Below are 22,305 nucleotides of genomic sequence, written 5' to 3' on the forward strand. Positions count from 1 at the left end.
GCTGGCTGGTGATTTTGGCATGTGCAGCAGGTTGGACCAGCGAGTCGAGCACGTTGTTCCAACGTGCTCAGCAGGTGGTTCAGGCGGGTCCGGCAGGTGGTTCCTGTCTGTCCAGTAGGTGGTTCCGTTGTTTCGGGCACATGCTTCCGGTACGTCTGAGAGGTCGGTCTGGTATGCCTGGCGAATGATTCCATAGACTCCGCCACGTGGTTCTGGCCTAGCCGGCAGGTGATTTTGGCATCTCCTGCAGGTGGTTCTGGTGAGTCGAGGAGGATGTCCCGGCGTGCTCGGCATGTGCATCTTGTGTCTCTGGCAGGTGGTTCTGGCACATCTGAGAGGTGGTACCAGCATGCCCAGCAGGTGATCCTGGAGAGTCCTCCAAGTGGTTCTGGCGTAGCCCGCAGGTGTTTTTGGTGTGTCCGGCAGGTGGTTCTGGCGAGTCGAGCAGGTGGTTCCGGCGTGCTCGGCAGGTGGTTCAGGCAGGTCTGGCAGGTGTTTGCAGTCTGTCCATGACGTGGTTCCGACATACGTGGAAGTTGATTCTGGAGTGTCCACCAAGTGGTTTTGGTGTAGCTGGCACGTGATTTTGGAGTGTCAGGCAGCTGGTTCCAGTGTGTCCAGCAGGTGGTTCTGGTGAGCTCGGCAGGTGTTTCCGGTCTCTCCGGCATGTGGTTGCGGCACGTCTGAGAGGTGCTTCTGGCATGCCCGGCAGGTGATTCCGGAGTCAGCGGCATGTGGCTGTGGCACGTCTGAGAGGTGGTTCCGGCATACCCGGCAGGTGGTCCCGGAGAGTCCTCCAAGTGGTTCTGGCTTAGCCAGCTTGTGATTTTGGTGTGTCTGGCAGCTGGTTCTGGTGAGTCGAGCAGGCGGTTGTGGAGTGCTCAGCAGGTGGTTCAGACGTGTCCGACAGGTGGTTTTGGCCTGTCCGGGAGGTGGTTCCGGCATGTCAGGCACGTGGTCTGGCACATCTAAAGGTGTTTCCAGCAGGCCCGACTGGTGATTCCGGAGTGTCCGCCAAGTGGTTCTGACATAGCCGGCATGTGGTTCCGCAATGCTCCGCAGGTAGTTCAGGCGTGTCTAGCAGGTGGTTCCGGCATGCTTGGCAGGTGGTTCCGGTCTGTGTGGGAGGTGGTGCCGGGTTTCCAGCACGTGTTTCTGGCACGTCTGAGAGGTGGGTTTGGCATGCCCGACAGGTGATTCCAGAGATTCCGCCAAGTGGTTCTGGCGTGGATTTCAGGTGATTTTGGCGTGTCCATCAGGTTGTTCCATTCAGTCCGTGAGGTGGTTCTGGCATGTCCTTCACGTGGTTCTGGCACATCTGATGGGGGTTCTGTCATGCCCGGCCGGTGATTTCAGAGTGTCCTCCAAGTGGTTCCGGCATGCCCGTCATGTGTTTCCAGACTGTCCGCAACGTGGTTCTGGCATAGCTGGCAGGTGATTTTGACATGTTCAGCAGGTGTTTCCGGCAAGTCGAGCAGGTGGTTCTGAGGTGCTCGGCAGGTGGTTCTGGCATGTACTGCACGTGTTTCTGGCACGTCCGAGAGGTGTTACTGGCATGCCAGGCAGGTGATTCCGGAGTGTCTGACATTTGGTTCCGGCATAGGCGGCAGGTGATTTTGGTGGCTCTGGCAGGTGGTTCTGGCGAGTTGAGCAGATGGGTCAGGAGTGCTCATCAGGTGGTTCCGGCGTGTCCGTCACGTGGTTCTGGCACGTCTGAGAGGTGGTTCCAGGATGCTCGGCAGGTGATTCCTGAGTGTCCGCCAAGTAGTTCTGGTGCAGCCGGCAGGTGGTTGAGGCAAGTCTGACAGGTGGTTCCGGCGTGCTTGGCAGTTGGTTCCGGTCAGTCCGGGAGGTGGTTCTGACGTGCCCAGCACGTGGTTCTGACACGTCTGAGAGGTGGTTCTGGGATGCCCAGAAGGTGAATCCTGAGTGTCCGCCAAGAGGTTCTGGCCTAGCTGGCAGGTGATCTTGGCATGTCTGGCAGGTGGTTGAGGCAGGTCCGGCAGGTGGTTCTGGTCTGTCCGTAGGTGGTTCCGATGTTTAAGCCACGTAGTTCCGGCAAGTATGAGAGGTGGTTGTGGCATGCCCGGCAGGTGATTCCAGAGAGTACACCAAGTGGTTCTGGCGTTGCCGGCAGGTGATTTTGCGTGTCCTGCGGTGGTTCCGGCGAGTCGAGCAGGTGCTTGCAGCGTGGTTGGCAGGTGGTTCAGGCGTGCCCGGCAGGTTGTTTCAGTCTTCCCAGGTCGTGGTTCTGGCATGCCAGGTAGGTGATTCCGGACTGTCCGCCACGTGATTCTGACATAGTCAGCAGCTGATTTTGGCGTGTCTGGCAGGTGGTTCTGGCGATTCGACCAGGTGGCTCCGGCATGCTCGGCAGGAGGTTTTGGCGGTTTTGGCAGGTGGTTCTGGTTTGTCCGGGAGGTGGTTGCGGCGTGTCCGGAACATGGTTCCGGAACGTCTGAGAGGTGGTTCTGGCATGCCCAGCATATGATTCAAGGGAGTCCCCCAAGTGGTTCTGAAGTAGCTGGCAGGTGATGTTGGTCTGTCTGGCAGGCGGTTCTGGCAATTCGACCAGGTGGCTCCGGCGTGCTCGGCAGGTGTTTCCGGTCTGGCCGGGACGTGGCTCCGGCGTGTCCGGCACGTGCTTCTGGCACGTCTGGGAGGTTGTGCTGGCATGCCCGGCAGGTGATTGAGGTGCGTCCGGCAACTGGTTCTGATGTAGCCGGCAGGTGATTGTCCAGTGTCAGGTAGGTGGTTCCGGCGAGTCAAGCATGTGGCTCCGGCTTGCTCAGCAGTTGCTTCCGGGGGTTCCAGCAGGTGGTTCCAGTCTGTCTGGGAGGTGGTTCTGGCGTGTCTGGCACATGGTTCCGGTGCATCTGACAGGTGTATCCAGCATGCCCGACAGGTGATTCCAGAGTGTCTGATAAGTGGTTCTGGCATAGTCGGCAGGTGATTTTGGCGTGTCCGGCAGGTAGTTCTGGCATGCTCAGCAGGTGGTTCAGGCAGGTCCGGCAGGTTGTTCTGGTCTGTCCGGGAGGTGTTTCCGGCGTCTCAGGAATGTGGCTCTGGCACGTCTGAGAGGTGGTTCCGGCATGCCCAGCAGGTGATTCCGGAGTGTCTGGCAAGTGGTTCTGACTTAGCTGGCAGGTGATTTTGGCATATCTGGCAGGTGGGTCCTGTGGGTCGAGCAGGTGGTTCCGGCATGCTCGACAGGTGATTTTGCGTGTCTGGTGGTGGTTCCGGCGAGTCGAGCAGGTGGTTCAGGAGTGTCCTGCAGGTGGATCCGGTCTGTCATGGAAGTGGTTCTGGCATGCTCGGCATGTGCTTCCAGCATCTCTGGCATGTGTTTGCGGCACGTCTGAGAGGAGGTTCTGGCATGCCTGGCAAGTGATTCCGTAATGTCCGCCAAGTGGTTCTGGCATGCCAGCGGGTGATCTTGGCGTGTCCAGCAGGTCGTTCCGGCAAGTCAAGCAGATGGTTCCGGCATGCTCGGCATATGGTTCCGGTGTGTCCTGTAGGTGGTTTCAGCGTGTCCAACACGTTGTTCTGGTACGTCTGAGAGGTGGTTCCAGCATGCCCTGCAAGTGATTCCGGACTGTCCGCCACGTGGTTCTGACATAGCTGGGAGGTGATTCTGGCGTGTCCAGCAGGTGGCTCCAGCGAGTTGAGAAGGTGGCTCCGGCGTGCTCAGCAGGTGGTTGAGGCATGTCCGGCACTTGGTTCCGGCGAGTCGAGCATGTGATTCCGGCGTGCTCGGCTGGTGCTCCTGGTGTCTTTGGCACATGGTTCTGGCATGTCTGACAGGTGGTTCCGGCATGCCCGGCAGGTGATTTTGCGTGTCCAGCAGTGGTTCCCGCGAGTCGAGCAGGTGGTTCCGGCGTGTCCGGCAGGTGGTTCTGGTCTGTCCGGGAGGTGGTTCCGGCATGTCCTGCACGTGCTTCTGGCATGTCTGAGAGGTGGTTCTGGCATCCCCGTCAGGTGATTCAAGACTATCCGCCACTTGGTTCTGGCATAGCGGGCGGTTGATTTTGCCGTGTCCAGCAGGTGGTTCTGGTGAGTCGAGCAGGTGGCTCCGGCATGCTTGGGGGTGGTTCCAGCATGTCTGGCATGTGTTTCCGGCACGTCTGAGAGGTGGTTCCGGCATGCCCGGCAGGTGATTCAGGAGTGTCCGCCAAGTGGTTCTGGCGTACCTGGCAGGTGATTTTGGCGTGTCTGGCAGGTGTTTCTGACGAGTCGATCAGGTGGCTCCGGCATGCTCGGCAGGTGCTTCCGGCGTCTCCAGCTCGTGATTCTGGTGTGTCTGAGAGCTGGTTCCGGCATGTCCGGCAGATGATTCTGGAGTGACCGGCAAGTGGTTCTGGCGTAGCTGGCAGGTGATTTTGGCATGTCTGGCTGGTGGGTCCTGCGAGTGGAGCATGTGGTTCCGGCGTGCTTGCCAGGTGGTTCAGGCATGGCCGGCAGGTGGTTCCAGTCTGTCCAGTATGTGGTTCCAGCTTGTCTGGCATGTGGTTCTGGTACGTCTGAGAGGTGGTAAAAGCATGGCTGGCAGGTGATTCTGGACTTTCTCCCAGGTGGTTCTGGCATAGCTGGCAGTTGATTTTGGCCTGTCCGGAAGGTGGTTCCGGCAAGTCGTGCAGGTGGCTCCGGCGTGTTTGGCAGGTGCTTCCGGCGTGTCTGGGAGGTGGTTCCGTACTGTCTGGTAGATGGTTCTGGAGTGTCCGGCACGTGTTTCTGACACATCTGAGAGTTTCTTCTGGCGTGACTGGCAGGTGATTCCGGAGTGTCCGCCATAGGGTTCCGGCGTAGTCGGCGGGTGATTTTGGCGTGTCTGGTAGGTGGTTCCAGTGAGTCGAACAGGTGGCTCCGGCGTGCTCAGCAGGTGCTCTGGCATCTCCAGCACGTGGTTCTGGCACGTCTGAGAGGTGGTTCTGGCATGCCCGGCGGGTGATCCCGGAGTGTCCGGCAAGTGGTTTGGTGTAGCCAGCAATTTATTTTGGTGTGTCCAGCAGGTGGTTCCGGTGAGTCGATCAGGTGGCTCTGGCATGCTCAGCAAGTGGTTCCGGTGTGTCCTGCTGGTCGTTCCGGTCTGTCCGTTAGCTGGTTCCAGTGTGTCCGGCACATGGTTCTGGCACGTCTGAGAGGTGGATCAGGCATGCCCGGCAGGTGATTCCGGAGTGTCCGCCAAGTAGTTTGGCATATCCGGCAGGTGATTTTGGCATGTCCAGGATGTGGTTCCAGCAAGTCAAGCAGGTGGTTCTGGCGTGCTCGGCAGATGGTTCAGGTGGGTCCAGCAGTTGGTTCCGGTCTCTCAAGGAGGTGGTTCTGGAGTGTCCGCCAAGTGGTTCTGGTGTAGCCAGCAGGTGATTTTGGCATGTCCGGCAGGTGGTTCTGCTGAGTGGATCAGGTGGTTCCGGCATGCTCGGCAGGTGCTTCCGGAGTCTCCGGCATGTGGTTGTGGCACGTCTGAGATGTGGTTCCGGCATGCCTGGCAGGAGATTCCGGAGTGTCCACCAAGTAGTTTGGCATAGCCAGCATGTGATTTTGGCGTTTCCGATAGGTGGTTCTGCCGAGTTGAGCAGGTGGCTCCGGCGTGCTCGGCAGTTGGTTCTGGTGAGTCTGGCACGTGGTTCCGATGTGTCTGGGAGGTGGTTCCGGCATGTCCAGCACGTGCTTCGGGCACGTCAGAGAGGTTTTGCTGGGATGCCCGGCATGTGATTCCAGAGTGTCCGGCAAGTGCTTCTGGTGTAGCCGGCAGGTGATTTTGCTGTGTCCGGCAGGTGGTTCCGGCGAGTCGAGCAGGTGGCTATGGTGTGCTCAGCAGGTGCTTCTGGCGTCTCCAGCACATGGTTCTGGCACGTCTGAGAGGTGGTTCTGGCATACCCAGCAGGTGATTCCGGAGTGTCCTTCAAGTGGTTCTGGTGTACCCGGCAGGTGATTTTGGCGTGTCCGGCAGTTCTTTGCGGCTTTTTGGGCTAGTGGCTCTGGCTTGTAAGACAGGTATTTGTGGCATTTCTGGCCCCCAGTTCTGACATACTCCACAGGTGACTTCAGTGTTTCTGGCACCTCTTTGTGTCATATTCAACAGGTGTTTCCAATGTGTCTTTCATGTGGTTGTGCTACGTTTGGAAGCTGGTTCTGTCGTGTCTGTTGTGTGCAGCTGGCATGTTGAAGAGGTGGTTCTGCAATGTCAGAATCATTGTTCCACTGTGTCCAGCAGGTGTCTACAGTGGTTCTGACATGCAACGTGGGTGCTTCTGGTGTACCTGTTGGGTTGTTCTGGCATGAATGTGTGGTGGTTTGAGAGTGTGCGGAGAGTGTTTTTGGCATGTCTCCCAGGGTTTTCTGGCATCTAAGGGGCATGAATCCTTTGTATACATCAGATGAGTTTGTTCTCAGCTTCCTAAAGAGATGGAAGAAAGATGGTCTGTGGCTTGTCGCTCCTTGAGGGGTGGAGCCAATGCATTGTGCATTCCACGTCTAGAGCAATGGAGGGCAAGGCTGAGATCAAAGGGACCTTTCTGACATATGTGGTTTCTGAGTCTCTCTCCACCAGTGCACAATGGTGATGTGTAAAATGTCTATTGTCTGTCTCCTCCTAAGCATGTGGAAGCACAGTCATATGGGCCTCGTCCCCATTGCTGAAGGGGAAGATATAGGCATTTTGTTGGAGCCGGCTTGGCAAGGTGGAAATGTGGCAGAAGCAGAAGTTACAAATTGGCAAGTTAAGGGCTGAAAAGAAACGGCATTTCAACTGCCTTTGTATGAGATGTTCCCTGGACGCTGTAAGACAACTGTTGAAAGCGAGTTCTTTCTCAGCTTCCTAAAGAGATGGAAGCAAGGTGGTCTGTGGCTTGTCGCCCCTTGAAGGGTGGAGCAAGTGCATTGTGTATACCACGTCTAGAGCAATGGAGGGGATGGCTGAGAGCAAAGGGGTCTTTCTGACATAGGTGCTTTCTGACACTCTCTCCAGCAGTGCACAATGGTGGTTGGAAAAAGGCGTGCAGTCTATTGCCTCCTAAGCATGTGGACACTCAATCATTTGGGACTCAGCCCAGTTCTTAAGGGGAAGATGTAGGCATTTCATCTGAGCCGGGTTGGCAAGGTGGAATAGCGGCAGAAGCAGAAGTCCTAAAGTGGCGAGTTAAGGGCTGGGAAGAAATGGCATTTGAGCTGCCTTTGTATGAGAGTTTCCCCATATGCTGTAACAGCACTGTGGAAAGCGAGTTGTTTGTCAGCTTCCTAAAGAGCTGGAAGCATGACAGTTTATGGCTTGTTTCCCATTGAAGGATGGAGGCAGTGCTTTGTGCCTTCCACCTCTAGAGCAATGGAGGGCACGGCTGAGAGCAAAGGGGCCTTTCTGACATAGGTGCTTTCCAAAACTCTCTCTACCAGTGTGCAACGGTGGTTTGTAAAAAGGGTATTGTCTATCTCCTCCTATTCAGGTGGACGCTCAATCCTTTGGGACTCAGCCCAGTTGCTTCAGGGGAAGATGTAGGCATTTCATCTGAGCCGAGTTGGCAAGGTGGAATTGTGGCAGAAGCAGAAGTTCTGAAGTGGCGAGTTAAGGGCTGGGAAGAAATGCCATTTGACCTTCCTTTCTATGTGAGTTTTCCCATAGGTGGTTCCTGCAAGTTGAGCAGCTGGTTCTGTCGTGCTCTGCAGGTGGTTCAGGCGCGTCCGGCAGGTGGTTGCAGTCTGTCCAGGAGGTGGTTCCGGCATGCTCGGCATGTGATTCTGGAGTGTCCGCCAAGTGGTTCCGGTGTAGCCGGCAGGTGATTTTGGTGTGTCCGGCAGGTGGTTCTGGTGAGTCGAGCAGGTGGTTCCAGAGTGCTCAGCAGGTGGTTCAGGTGTGTCTGGCATGTGGTTCTGGTACGTTCGGAAGATGGTTTCTTCCTGTCCATTGAGTGCTTGCAGCATGGCCGGGAGTCAGTTCTGGCATGTCAGAGTGATGGTTCTATTGTGTCCGGTGGGTGGTTACAGGTGGTTCTGGCGTGTCCAGTGGGTGCTTCCGGTGTGTCTTGTGTGTCATTCTGCATGTCTGTTTGGTGGTTCCAGAGTTTCTGGCGCTTGGTTCCAGCATGGATGTCAGGCTTTTCCGTCGTCCAAATGGCAGGGTTCCCACATATCCAGCAAGTGGTTTTGGCGTGTCCGGCAGGTGGTTCTGGGGAATCAAGCAGGTGGCTCCGGCGTGTTTGGCAGGTGGTTCAGGCGTGTCCAGCCTGTGGTTCTGGTCTGTCTAGCAGGTGGTTCAGGCGTGTCTAACAGATGGTTCAGGTCTGTCTGGGAGGTGGTTCTGGCATGTCCAGCACTTGGTTCTGGCATATCTGAGAGCTGGTTCCGGCTTGCCCAGCATGTGATTCTGGAGTGTCTGTGAAGTGTTTCTGGCATATCCAGCAGGTGATTTTGGCATGTGAGTGAAGTGGTTCTTGCGTGTCCTGCAGGTGCTTCTGGCTCCTACTGGACCTTATTCTCCTGTTTCCACAGTGTCCAGATGATGGTTTCAAAGTGTCCAACAGTTGGTTCCAGTGTGTCAGGCATGTGGGTCACACATGTCCTGCCTGAATCATTCAGCTAAGGCATGAATGATTGTGCTTCCACATGCTTAGGAGGAGATAGACTATAGGATTTAAATCAACTGATCTTTTGAAGTTAATAAAGAACTTGCTTTCCACAGTGCTATTACAGCGTACCAGCAACCGATCCTACTGCCTTTGTACACTGGTGGAGAGAGTGTCAGAAAGCACCTATGTAAGACAGGCCAAGTTTTCTCTCAGCTGTGTCTGACGTTGTTCTAGAGATGGAAGGAACAAAACAATGCCTCCATCCCTCAAGGGGAGATGAGCCACAATCCATCTTTCTTCCAGCTCTTTAGGAATCTGAGAAAGAACTCGCTTTCCAAAGTGCTCTTAAAGCATACTGGGAACATCTCATACAAAGGAAGCTGCAATGCTTCTGTTTCTTTAGAGCCCTTAATTCATTGCTTTAGAACTTCTGCTTCTTGGACATTTGCATCTTGCCACCTGGCAAAGACGAAATGCCTACATCTTGTCCTTAAGCAACAGGGTTGAGGACTGAATGATTGTGCTTCCACATGCTTAGGAGGAGACAGACAATAGGCTTTTTACCAACCACCATTGTGCACTGGTGGAGAGAGTGTCAGAAAGGCCCCTTTGCTCTCAGCCGTGCCCTCCATTGCTTCAGAGTTGGAAGGCACAAGGCACTGGCTCCACCCCTAAAGGGGAGACAAGCCACGGACCATCTTGCTTCCATCTCTTTAGGAAGCTGAGAAAGAACTCTCTTTCCACAGTGCTCTTACAGCGTCCTGGCAACACCTCATACAAAGGCAGCTGAAGGCTGTTTCTTTTCAGCCCTTAACTCGCCGAATTTGAACTTCTGCTTCTGCCACATTTCCACCTTGCCAACCTAGCTCAGACGAAATGCCTACATCTTCCCCTTAAGCAATGGGGATGAGGCCAGGATGATTGTGCTTCCACATGCTTAGCAGGAGAGAGACAATAGGATTTTAAGCAACTGCTCTTGTGCACTGGTGAAGTGTCAGAAAGCACCTGTGGAAGAAAGGCCTTTTTGCTCTCAGCCATGCTCTAAATTGCTCTAGAGGTGGAAGGCACAAAGCACTGCCTCCATCCTTCAATGGGAGACAAGCCATAAACTGTCTTGCTTCCAACTCTTTAGGAAGCTGAGAAAGACCTCGCTTTCCACAGTGTTGTTACAGCATACCAGGAATCTCTCATGCAAAGGCAGCTCAAATGCCATTTCTTCCCATCCCTTAACTCACCACTTTAGAACTTCTGCTTCTGCTGCAATTCCACCTTGCCAACCTGGCTCGGGCAAAATGCCTGCATCTTCCCCTTAAGCAACTGGGCTGAGGCCCAAATGATTGTGGTTCCACATGCTTAGGAGGAGACAGACAATAGGCTTTTTGCCAACCACCATTGTGCACTGGCGGAGAGAGTGTCAGAAAGCACCTATGTCAGAAAGGCCCCTTTGCTCTCAGCCATGACCTCCATTGCTCTAGAGGTGGAAGGCACAAGGCACTGGCTCTGGCTCCACCATTCAAGGGGAGACAAGCCACAAACCATCTTTCTTCCAGGTCTTTGGGAAGCTGAGAAAGAACTCGCTTTCCACAGTGATCTTACAGCATCCTGGGAACATCTCATACAAAGGCAGCAGGACGCCATTTCCTTTCAGCTCTTAACTCACCGATTTTGAACTTCTGCTTCTACCACATTTCCACCTTGCAAACCCAGCTCAGACGAAATGGCTACATGTCCCCTTAAGCAACAGGGACCTGGCCCAGATGATTGTGCTTCCACATGCTTAGGAGGAGACAGACAATAGGTTTTTTACAAACCCCCATTGTGCACTGGTGGAGAGAGTGTCAGAAAGCACCCATGTCAGAAAGGCCCCTTTGCCCTCGGCCATGCCCTCCATTGCTCTAGAGGTGGAAGGCCCAAGGCACTGACTCTGGCTCCACCACTCAAGGGGTGACAAGCCACAAACTGTCTTGCTTCCAGCTCTTTAGTAAGTTGAGAAAGATCTCGCTTTCCACAGTGCTCTTACAGAGTCTAGGGAACATCTCATACAAAGGCAGCTGAAGGACGTTTCTTTTCAGCCCTTAACTCGCCGATTTTGAACTTCTGCTTCTGCCACATTTCCACCTTGCCAACTCATCTCTGACGAAATGCCCACATTTTCCCCTTAAGGAATGGGGATGTGGGCTGGATGATTGTTCTTCCACATGCTTAGGAAGAGAGAGACAATAGGCTTTTAACCAACTGCCGTTCTGCTCTTCCGTAGAAAGTGTCAGAAAGCACATATGTCAGAAAGGCTCCTTTGCTCTCAGCCATGCCCTACCTCACTCTAGTGGTTGAAGGCACAAAGCACTGTCTCCATTTCTCTAGGTGAGACAAGCCGCAAACCATCTTGCTTCCAGCTCTTTAGGAAGCTGAGAAAGAACTCACCTGACTTATACGAAGGAACCATGCCCCTTAGACAGTGGAAAACTCTGAGAAACATGCCAAAACCACCCAGTGCACTCTAACCACCAAACAGTCATGCCAGAATGACCCACCAGACACACCAGAAGCACCCACAGTACATGCCTGAACCACCTGGAACCACCTGCCAGACACAGTGGAACAATGATTCTGACATGGCAGAACCTTCTCTTGGACATGCCGGCAGCACACAACAGACTATCTTCCAAACATAGCAGAACCACATGCCAGACACATTGGAAACACCTGTTGGATATGCTTCAATCAGATGCCAGATACACTGAAACCACCTCCCAAATACATCAGAATGAGGTGTCAGACACCCCACAAACACCTGTCATAAAGCCAGAACCACCAGGCAAACACGCTGAAACAACCTGCCAGAAATGCCAAAATCACCTGCCAGATACACCAGAACCAGGTCCTGATATGCCAGAACCAATTCCCAGAAAAGTCCAGAACAAGCTGCTGGAAACACTGGACTCAACCACCGGACATGCAGGAATGAACAGCCAGACACATCGGAGCAAACACCTGAACACTCTGAAAGCACCAACTGCACATGATGGAATCACATCTCGGACGCACAGTAGCCACCTGCCGGACATGCTGGAACCACATCTCGGACGCACGGTAGCCACCTGCCGGACATGCTGGAACCACCTTCAGGACATAGCAGAACCACATGCCAAACACACAGGAACCACCTGCCAGACACCATGGAACCAACTGTCAGATACGCCGGAACAAGGCACCCAGTACGCTGAAGCCACCTGCCAAATTGCCAGAACCATGTGCTGGACACACCAGAACCATGTGACAGATACATCAGAAATAGGTCCCACAGAGGCCAGAACCAGGTTCCGACATGCCAGGACCACCTGCTGGACAAGCCTGGACCATCTGTCAGTCTTGTGAGAACCACCTCCCGGATACACTGGAAACAGGTGTAGCACACGCCAAGACCAGGTGCCAGACAGGACTGACACATCTGCCAGACAAGCCAGAACCAGGTGTCGGACATGCCTGTTCAACCCTCAGGACATGGCAAAATCACCTGCATTATACCCCATAACCATGTGCCACACAGAACGGAACTACCTGCCAGACATGCCAGAGCCACCTGCTGGATACGCCAGACACAGGCACAGCACACTCCGGAACCAGGTGCCCCACACAACTGATCCACCTGCTGGACAAGACTGAACCATCTGCCGGACATGCCAAAACCCCCTTCTGGATCTGTGCCAGAACCATCTGTGGAAAATGCCAGAACCATCTGTGGAAAACGCCAGAACCATCTGTGGAAAAAGCCAGAACCACCTGCCACACATGTGTGTCTGGAATACCCACCAGAAGAACCCGACATCCATGCCAGAAACACCTGCCGGACACTCTGGAACCACCACACAGACATGCAGAATGACCCACCAGACACACCAGAAGCACCCACCGGACACACCAGAACCACCTAGAAGCACCCACTGGACACACTGGAACCATCACTCTGACACGCCAGAACCGACTCCTGGCAATGCTGCAAGCACTCAACAGACAGGCCGGAACCATCTTCCAAATGTACCAGAACCACATGCCAGACACAGGAACCACCTGCCAGAAACTTCGGAACCACCTGTTGGATATGCTGGAAGCAGGTGCCTGATACAGACAAACCACCTGCTGAATATGCCAGAACCAGGTGCCGGACATGCCACAAACACCTGCCAGACAAGCCAAAACCACCAGCCTAACATGCCAGAACAACCTGTCGGACATGCCAAAATAACCTGCTGGATACACTGGAACCAGGTCCTGGAGACTCCGCAACCAATTTCCACAAAAGCCTAGATCAACATGCTGGATATGCCAGAATCACCCACCAGACATGCAGGAACCAACACTTGGACACTCTGAAAACAGGAACAGCACACAACAGAATCAGGTTCTGGAGACACAGTAGCCACCTGCCGGACACGCCAGAACCACCTTCAGGACGTACCGGAACCACATGCCAAACACACAGGAACCACCTGCCAGACAGCATGAAACCAACCATCAGATACATCGGAACCAGGCACCCCGTACGCTGAAGCCACCTGCCAAATACGCCAAAATCATGTGCCGGACATGCCGGAACCATGTGATGGATACATCAGAAACAGGTCCAGCACAGGCCAGAACCAGGTGCCAGACACGCCGGGACCACCTGCTGGACATGCCTGGACCACCTGCCAGTCTCGTGAGAACCACCTCTGGGATACACTGGAAACAGGTGTAGCACATGCCAAGACCAGGGGCCAGACACGACTGAACCACCTGCCAGAGATGCCAGAACCAGGTGCTGGACATGCTGGAACCACCTGCCAGACACGGCAAAATTGCTTGCCAGATACGCTGGAACCATGTGCTGCATACAACCAAATCACCTTCCAGACATGCCAGGACCACATGTTGGATACGCCGCAACCAGGTGCCTGATTCGCTGAAACTACCTGCCAGACAAGCCAGAACCAGGTGTCGGACGTGCCTGGACAACCCACCAGACACGGCGAAATCACCTGCATGATACCCCATAACCATGTGCCACACAGAACGGAACCACCTTCCGGACAAGCTGGAGCCACCTGCCGGATATGCCAGAAACAGGCACAGCATACGCCGGAACCAGGTGCCCCACACGACGGATCCACTTGCAGCACAAGACTGAACCATCTGCCAGACATGCCAAAAACACCTTCTGGATGCGCCAGAACCATCTGTGGCAAATGCTGGAACCAGCTGCCGCACATGTGTGACCCACCTGCCTGACATGCTGGAACCAACTGCTGGAAATGTTGGAACCATCATCTGGACACTCTGGAACCATCCACCGCTGATGCGAGAATCAGGTCCAGAATGCGCCGGAAACACCTTCAGGACATGCCAGAACCACCTGACTCACATGGCAAAATCACCTGCCGGATACGCCAGAACCACTTGACAGACACTCCAGAATCACATGCCGGGCATGCCGGAACCACCTCTCAGATATGCCAGAACCATGTGCCGGACACGCCGGAACCACCTCCTGGACAAACCTGAACCACCTGCTTAACGCTACAGAACCACCTGCCAGATATGCCAGAATCACCTTCTGGATACGCCACTTGGACGCCCGGAAAAACTTGACATCCATGCCAGAACCACCCGCCGGACACTCTGGGACCACCAAACAGACATGCAGAACGACCCACCAGACACACAGGAAGCACCCACCGGACATGCCAGAACAACCTGGAACCACCCACCACTCACACTGAAACCATTACTCTGACACACAGAACTGACTCCCGGCCATGCCACAAGCACTCAAGCAACAGGCCGGAACCATCTTCTGAAGGTACCAGAACCACATGCCAGACACAGAGGAACCACCTGCCAGAAACTTCGGAACCACCTGTTGGATATGCCGGAACCAGGTGCCAGAAACACTGAAACCACCTGCCGAATATGCCAGAAGGAGGTGCCGGACAGGCCACAAACACCTGCCAGACAAGCTGAAACCACCAGACTAATATGCCAGAACATGTCGGACATGCCAAAATCACCTGCTGGATACACCAGAACTAGGTCCAGGATACTCCAGAATCAATTTCCGGAAAAGGCTGGATCAACATGCTGGACACGCCGGAAACACCCACTGGACATGAGGGAACCAACTGCCAGACATGCCGGAACCAATACCTCGACACTCTGATAGCACTAATGGCACACGATGGAGCCACATGTGAGCCATGTGCCTACCTTGTGCCAATGGACCCTGAATAACGAGCCAACCTCTCTCGACCTTGGTACAGCCTTGCTTGAACCACATGCCATCCGCATCTGAACCACAAGCCAGCCACACCTGAACCACAAGTCAGCCACACTGGACTCACACATAAGCCACATGTCAGCCACGTGTGAGCCATGTGTCACCAACAATTGAACCGCTGTCCCCCATTGCTGAACCTCGCACCAGCCACACCTGAGCCCCATGCCAGCCATGTCTGAACCACGCATCAGGCACACCTGAACAATGTGTGAGCCAAGCCTGAATCACAAGTCAGGCACAACTAAGTCACGTGTGAACCATGCCTGAGTGATGAGTCAGCCACACCTACACCACGTGGAAGACATGCCTGAGTCACGTGTCAGCCACAGCTGAGTCACGTGTCAACCACGCCTAGGTCAAGTGTCAGCGACAACTGAATCACATGCCAGACACACCTGAATGACAATTGAGCCACACATGAGTCATGTTCCAGCCACTCCTGCACCAGACGTCAGCCATGCCTGAGTCACATGTGAGCCAGGGCTGAAGAACATACCACACAAGCAGCCTGAATCACGTTTGAACGACGCATGAGTCACGTTGTAGCCACACCTGAGCCACATGTCAGCCACGATTGAGTCACATGTCACCAACACCTGGCATGTTTCACACATGCCTGAGTCACATGTCAGCCATGCCTGAACCACCAGTCACCCATGCCTGAACCACGCATTAGCCACACCTGAACAAAATGCATGCCATGACCGAGACACGTGTCAGAAACACCTGAGTCTCGTGTCAGCCATGCCTGAGCCACATGCCAACAATGCCAGAGCCACGTGTGAGCAAGGCCAGAGCAACGCTCCAGCCATTTGTGAGCCTCACCTGAGACATGTGTTAGCCAGGTGTGACAAACTCCTGAATCATGTGTCAGCCACACCTGACACCAGTATGAGGAACGCCTGAACTACGTGTGAGCCATGGCTGAGCCATGGCTGAACCACCTGTGAGCCACGCCTGAATCACGGGTGACACCCTCCTGAACTATATGAGACCTCCACATGGGTCATGTGTGAGCCACACCTGAGTTACACCTGAACCATGTGTGAGCCTCCTTGAACCATGCCTGAACCACATGTGACACACTTGAAGCACATGTGAGCCATGTGTGAAGCATGCATGTTCAATGCTTGAACCACACATGAGGCACATGGGAACCACACATGAAACAGGACTGAGCCATGCGTGAGCCACATGCCAGACACGCCTGAGTATGTGGGAGCCACGTGTCAGCAACGTGAGTCACGTGGGAGCCACATATGAACACCATGTCACCCATATGTGAAGCAAAGGTCTGCCACGTATGGATACTGTGCGATGAATCCCTGAGTCACGTGTCAGCCATGCCTGAGACATGTGTTAGCCACACTGGAGTCATGTTTCAAATATGCCTGAGTCACATGTCAGCCACGCCTGAACCACCTGCCACCCATGCGTGAACCATGCACCAGCCACCCCTGAACCACACAATGGCCATGCATGAACCATGTGCGAACCACACCTATGTGAAGCGTCAGGCACACCTGTGTCATGTGGCCACCTCACCTGTGTCATGTCCCGGCCACTCCTGAATAACGTGTGTGCCGTGCCTGAGTCACGTCTCAGCCATGCCGAAGTCACGTGCCAGCCAGGCCTGAACCAAGTGCCAGTCATACCTGAACCACAGGTCAGCCTCACTTGAAGCATGTGTCAGCCTCACTTGAAGCACGTCTCAGCCACACTGGCACAACTTGCCTGCCATGCCTGAACCACATGCCAACCATGCCACAAACACATGTGAGCCACGCCTGAGCAACACCATAGCCATGCTGAGCCACACCTGAGCCATGTGTGAGCCATGCATGACAAAAGCCTGAATCATGTGCCAGCCACATGTGAGCCAGTTCGGTGGCATGCTTGAAACATGTGTGAGCCATGGCTGAGCTATGCCTAAATCACGTGTGAAAGTGTCCTCTACCATGTGTGACCCACATGAGTCGTGTGTTAGCCACGCCTGAATTACACCTGAACCATGTGTGAGCCACACTTGAACCATGCATGAACCACATGTGAGACAGCCTTGAACCACATCTGAGCCACATGTGAAACACACATGTCCGATGCTTGAACCACACAGGAACCACAGGGGAGCCACACATGAAACACAGCTGAGCCATGCATGAGCAACGTGCCAGCCACGAATGAGTATGTGGGAGCCACATTTCAGCAACGTGTGAGTCATGTGGGAGCCACACCTGTATGGCATGTCACACACACGTGATGAATGCCTGAGTCACGTGTGAGCCATGCCTGAGTCGTGTGTCAGCCATGCATGATTCACGTGCCAGACACATCTGAACCACGTGTCAGCCATGCCTGTGCCATGTGTCAACTGTGACACACCAAGTGTCAGCCACCCAGGAATCACGTGTCACTGAGGTCTGAACGAAGCATCACACACCACTGGAACACGTGTCACACACACCTGAATCACATGTCACCCACACTAGAGTCACACATGTGATGCATGTCAGCCACTCCTGCACCAGGTGTGAGACACGCCTGAGTCAAGTGTCAGCCACAACTGAAGCACATTCCAGGCACATCTGAATGACATCTGAGCCAAGCATGAGTCACGTTTCAGTCATTCCTGAGCCACGTGTCAACCACGCCTGAGTCACATGTGAGTCATGGCTGAAGCACATGCCAGACAATCCAGAGTCACATTTCAGCCATCCAAAAGTCCCATTGTGACCACACCTGATCCACTTTCAGCCACGTCTGAACCATGTGTCAGCCACAAGTGAAGCACATGTCAGCCACGCCTGAGCCATGTGGCAACGGCACCACAACCATGTCTCAGCCACACCCGAATCATGTGTCACCAATGCCCAAACCACGAATCACCCACCCCTGAAACACGTGTCAGACACACCTGAAACACATGTCAGCCAAACCAGAACCACGTGGCAGTCACACCTGTATCAAATGACAGCCACGCCTGAAGCAAGTTCCTGCCACGCCTGAACCACATGGTAGACCCAGAGGAGCCATGTGCCAGTCACACATGAGCCACGTGTGAGCCATGTGCCTACCTTGTGCCAGCAGACCCTGAACAACGAGCCAGCATCTCTCGACCTTGGTACAGCCTTGCTTGAACCACATGCCACCACATCTGAACCACAAGCCAGCCACACCTGAACCACACGTCAGCCACACTGGACTCACACATAAGACACATGTCAGCTATGTCTGAGCCATATGTCACCAATACTTGAACCACCAATCACCCATGCCTCAACCACACACTAGCCACACTTGAACCATAGGCCTACCAAGCCTGAAATACGCATCAGTCACACCCGAACAACATGCATGTCATGCCTGAATCCCATGTCAGGCACGCCTGTGTAATGTGTCAGGCATGCCTAAGCCACGTGAAAGTCACGCCTGAACCACCTGAAGGCCATGCATGAACCATGTGTGAACCACACCTATGTCACGTGTCAGGCACTCCTGTGTCATTGGCTGCCTCATCTGAGTCATGTGTCAGCCACGCCTGAATCCCGTGTGAGCCACACCTGAATCATGTCTCAGCCATGCGTATGTCATGTGCCAGCCAGGCCTGAACCAAGTGCCAGTCACACTTGAACCACATAGCCTCATGTGAACCACATGTCAGTCACGCTGGAACCACTTGCGTGCCTTCCCTGAATCTCATGCCAGCCACACCAGAACAATGTGCAAGCCATGCCTTGGCAACACCCCATCCATGCATGAGCCATACCTGAGCCATGCATGAGTCATTGGTGATAAACACCTGAATAATATGCAGCCACCCCGACCCATTTCTGAGACACGCCTGCATTACATGTGAGCCATGGCTCAGCTACACCTCAAGCATGTGTGAGCCACACCAGAATCACATGTGAAACCCTCCTGAACCATATGTAACCCACACATGAGTCATGTCTGAGCCACACCTGAATTACACCTGAGCCATGTGTGAGCCACACCTGAACCACACCTGAACTGCAGATGAGACACCCTTGAAACACATCTGAACCACATGTGAAGCACACACCTTCGATGCTTGAACAAGACACGAACCACATGTGAGCCACACATAAACCATGGCTAAGCCATGTGTGAGCCACATGCCAACCAGAACTCTGTACATGGCAGCCAAGTGTCAACAACATGTGAGTCACGTGTGAGCCACACCTGTACATCATGTCACACACACATGACCACACGTCTGCCATGCATGAATTATGTGCAATGAATGCCTGGGTCACGTGCCAGCCACACCTGAAACAACTATCACCAACGTCTGAACCACCTGTCATCCACACCTGAGCCATGTGTCAACCGCGACACACCAAGTGTCAGCCACACAGAAATCACGTGTCACTGAGGCCTGAGCGAAGCATCACAAACCCCTGAAACATGTGTCAGACACACCTGAATCACGTCAGCCACACCAGAACCACATGCAAACCATGCCTGCATCACTTGCCAGCGCATTCCTCCCACGCCTCAACCACATGCCACACCCACCGGAATCACATGCCACTCTTGCATGAGCCATGTGTGAGCCATGTGCCCACCGTGTGCCAACCAACCCTGAATAATGAGCCAGCATCTCCTGACCTTGGTCCAGTCATGCTTGAACCACATGTCATCCACTTCTTAACCACATGGCAGCCACACCTGAGCCACATGACAGCCACACTAAACTCACACATGAGCTGCATGTCAGCCACTCCTGCACCAGGTGTGAGACATGCCTCAGTCAAGTGTCAGCCACAGCTGAGTCATGTGCCAGCCACACCTGAGTTGTGTGTCAGCCACAACTGAAGCACATGCCAGACACATCTGAATCACGTTTGAGCCAAGTATGAGTCACATTTCAGTCATTCCTGAGCCACACGTCAACCACACCTGAGTCACACGTCACCAATGCCTGAGTCATGTGTCGCACATGCCTGAGTCACATGTCAGCCATGTCTGAAAGACCTGACACCCATGCCGGGACCATGCACCAGCCATGACTGAACCACACACTTGCCAACCCTGAAACACGCATCAGCCACACCTGAACAAAATGCGTGCCATACCTGAATCACACGTCAGAAATGCCTGAGTAATGTGTCAGATGTGCCTTGAGCCACGTGCCAGCCATGCCCGAACCATGTGAAGGCCATGCATGAACCATGTGTGAACCACACCTGCATCATGTCTCAGGCACTTCTGTTCCACATGGCTGCCTCAGCTGAGTCATGTGTCAGCTACACCTGACCCCGGTGGGAGGCATGCCTGAATCATGTGTCAGCCATGCTTGAACCATGTGCCAGTCACGCCTGAGTCATGTGTATACCACCCCTTAGTCACATGTGAGCCACGCCTGAGTCACGTGTCAGCCATGCCTTAACCACGTGTCAGTCACTCCTGAAACACGTCACCCACACCTGAAACACGTGTCACCCATGCCTGTCACTGTGAGCCATGCCTTAACCACGTCAGCGACCTCTGATTCATGTGCAAAACATGCCTGAAACACATATAAGCCACACCTGAATTGTGTGCAGGCCACGCCTGAACCACGTGTCAGCCACTTCTGAACCTTGTGTCAGCCACAGCTGGACCTTGTGAATATGCCTGAAGCATCCATCAGCCACACCTGAGCCACACTTGAGCCGTGACTGAGCCATGCGTGAGCCACATCTGAGCCATGCCTGAACCACATATGTGCCACACTTGAACCACACCTGAACCACGCTTCAACCACACCTAAACCACATGTGAGCCATACCTGAACCGCATCAGAGGCCTTGTTCCCATTCGGATACCACAGCTTGGCCCATGCACACTGGCTCAACTCATGCTGCTGTCACTGAACACCAGATGTCACCACTTGACCGTCTACCTCAGCAGATGGACTACACAGATTCCTGCTTCTGATTTGATGCTTGTGTCACTGATTTTTGAGTTAACAATTCACACCTGTGTCTGCTTGGTGGTGCCAATAAGGTGCCTGTGCCTGCAAGGGAGGCTGGGAGATCCAGCTTCTGACCTCTGCCCAGAGGAGCCTTTTTTTTCTGTGAGGAAGACTGGCCCTCAGCTAACATCTATTGCCAATCTTCCTCTTTTTTCTTGAGGAAGATTGCTGCTGAGCTAACATCTGTGCCTATCTTCCTCTACTTTGTGTGGGATGCTTCCACAGCATGGCTTGATGAGCACTGTTAGCTCTGTGCCCAGGATCCAAAGCTGTGAGCTCCAGGACACTGAAGCAACACGTGTGAACTTAACCACTACAACACCAGACTGGCCCCCAAGCCTAAACTCTTAAGGTGGAAAATTCCCAGCACAAAAGAAGGGTGTTCAATGGTGTCAGGTGGTCAAAAATATTTGAAGAGTTAGGGAGCGAGCAGAGAGATCCAAGACGGTGAGGGCTGAGAAGCACCCATTTTCTTTTGTAGTTAGGAAGGCTTTGTTCTTGGGGTCCTTTATTGACCGTGGCCAACGCCTCCCCACAGGATTTGAGGCAGCATTATGTTCAAACCTGAGGACATCTGCAAATAAGCCAGAAGCCACCAAAGGAGAGGGGAATGATTGTTCTTCATTCCAGGAAAGCCCCCATGAGGGGAGGCTGCTAGGCTTGGAGCCTGTGGGCTTGGGCTGTTTTCTCAGGATCTGAGGGACTTGGGTGAGTGACTGGCCTGGGGAAAAGAGAAGGGAGGATGAAAAGCCAGGACCCAGTGGCACAGTCCCACCCTGGGGGCCCAGGGTTCTCAGGAGGCATTCCCCTTTACCAGAGCTTGAGGAGCTTCTGAGCTGTGACTGGTGGCTTTTCTCCAATAGGCAGGATGCAAAATATGGCCTATTGGGATCAAAGAGAAAGCCTCCTCTGCCCACGGGCACAGAATACCCATGCTGACATGGAGCTGGGCAAGAGGAGCAGCTGGGGAAGGAAAGAGGTTTTCTGAGGAAAGAAAGAGAGGCCTGGTCAGCCCGTGTTTGGCCTCAGTTCTGTGCTAAGAACTGTGTGGCACACGGGAAACAGGACTGGGACCCAGGCCTTCCCTGGAAGGGCTCGGCCTAGTGTCCTCTATGGACAGCCATCCCAGCCATTCAAGACTGGGATGTGGAGCTGGGCGCAGGGGCTCTGAGAGCACTGAGGATGGAGCATGACTGTGGTGGGCAGGGTGGGCCAAGCCATTGGGGAGGATATTCCACAGGAGATGCCATAGGCGAGTTAGCTTGGTGCTGCTCGTCTTGCAGGGCAGCAACATTTCCTTAGCTTGGAGGTGAGTTGGGGAAAAGCAAGACGTTTAGGACCAAGCTGGGGTGGGGGCTGGAGCCTACACTGCTCCAGCAGGAATGGAGGGCAGCAAGGGGTTTGCACTTGATCCAGCAGTGGTGGGAAGCTGGTCCAGGGGGGAGCTGAGGACT

The sequence above is a fragment of the Equus asinus genome, unplaced genomic scaffold (genome assembly GCF_041296235.1).
Source record: "Equus asinus isolate D_3611 breed Donkey unplaced genomic scaffold, EquAss-T2T_v2 contig_196, whole genome shotgun sequence".
NCBI classification, from domain to species: domain Eukaryota; kingdom Metazoa; phylum Chordata; class Mammalia; order Perissodactyla; family Equidae; genus Equus; species Equus asinus.